The following is a 1,761-nucleotide window of genomic DNA, read 5'->3' on the forward strand; positions in this document are numbered from 1 at the left end:
AGCTTTGCTGCATCCTCAGGGCCTTCTCCAGTTTAATCTCCTCTAGCATCTTAACACGCACTTCCTACATAGACCTGGCTCTTCCTGCAGGCTCTTCTAGTTGTCCTCTGCTAACAGCAACAGTTGGCAGATTCACTGTCTTTTTCACTTCAGTATCTTCTCTCAGCTCGAGGTAACGTGTATCCTTTTTGGATTTCTGTCTTTCCATTTCCTGCTGCTGATGTTTCTCTTCAGCCAGGAACTCAGAGAAGGTTTTGATCTGCACTGAGGAAGAACTTCCTGTTCCTGATGGAGAGAATCATCAGCTCCTGAAGGTTTTTCTGTCTTCAGTTTAGTTGGCAGTTCTCCACGTTTCTGATTGGCTCTTTCTAGAAGAATCTCTTCTAAAGTCTTCACGTGAATCTCACTGACTTTATGAACTCGCATTTTCTTTGGTGCTTTATCAATGTCAGTTTCTGGTCCTTCCACTCTTTTACCCAGCCTCTGTGCAAGGCTTCGCTTTAAAGGGGGATCCTTGTCACCATCCCCTGAAAGCTTTCGTTTCCCCAGTCTCTCACTAAGAGTCAGTCTAAGCAAGGGCTCTTCCTGTTTGCTTGATAGAGTTACCGTCCTCACCATTGTCTGAACCTTCTTCTCAGGGCCTGGATTGGACTGAGACTGATGTAAAACCATGGAAACTCCCAAGGAGACACCTTGCTTCTTAAATTTTTCTTTCATTTTCTCTGATTTAATTTCCTCAAGAGTTTTTATTCCAAAATTCAAACATTCACCTTGCTTTAAACGGACTCCAGGTTTTCGGGCAGAAGCCACTTGTGATCCATTATGGATGTGAGGAGTTGGTTGCAGGGCAGGTGTTTTGTTTTCATCGCCCTCCTCAGAAAACTGACCATCATCTTCATCATCATCATCTTGAGCATCATCATCTGCAATATTGACTATAACAGTCGGATGTGTGGAGATGGGAACATTTCCTGAACTCCCTACTTTCATTTCACTCCGAAGCTGAAGGGAGGAGTTAGAGTGAACAAACATCTTGTTCCGGTGAACTGTGAGCTGGCTTGCCTTTACTTCTTCTTGTGACTCAGGCACACTAGGCAACACAGTTTTGCTTGGAGGTAGGAATACTCCATCAACATAACGACTTCTGGTGTGATGGAAAGCACAGTTTAGTTTTTGACATCCCATTGGCTGATTTTCCCAATAGCAAGGAATTTCACTTCGTTTTTTTGTCAATCTCCATGTGGCAAAATCTGCACACCCGTCAAAAACAACGGCCTTCTTGCCATAGAGTGCAGACACGTTCATTCCCTAGTGCAGCTTCACAGTGACGGAATGGGCAGCTGTCACCTTTGTTGCATGTAGAATAGAAATAAAAATAGCAGTCTTCTCCCTGATTAGGCATGCTGGCCAACAGTGGCTTCCTGGAACAAGCCACTGCTTCCTCCAAGTACTCTTGAAATGGACTTACTCTTCCAATGACAAGTCTACCACAGAAATTGTTAACTGGTTGCTTTCAACAGGGACACCCGTGTCTTCATTATTTCCAAACTGTTATGTCTTTTACTCACACTTAATACTCGTCAACTTTTCAGGAGTATTTTTGGGCAGGGAATATCGCCAAATCATGGAATAGAAAATTAACTGAACCAATGAAATTGTCTTCGACTTCTGAGTGCTGCCAAGTCTTTCTCTTTTCTTAGCTGTAATCACCCGCTGTCTTCACATCAGCCGAACAAGAAGAAACCCAAGATTTCTAGGGTC

The 1,761-nt window shown here is 43.6% G+C and overlaps 1 pseudogene; it reads right to left on the minus strand.

The window, feature by feature from the left end:
* Positions 1–7: 7 nt before the first annotated feature.
* On the minus strand, positions 8–1,402 carry LOC114635488 (annotated as a pseudogene).
* Positions 1,403–1,761: the final 359 nt, after the last annotated feature.

This window comes from Grammomys surdaster, unplaced genomic scaffold (genome assembly GCF_004785775.1).
Source record: "Grammomys surdaster isolate TR1022 unplaced genomic scaffold, NIH_TR_1.0 109222, whole genome shotgun sequence".
In the NCBI taxonomy this organism is placed as follows: Eukaryota; Metazoa; Chordata; class Mammalia; order Rodentia; family Muridae; genus Grammomys; species Grammomys surdaster.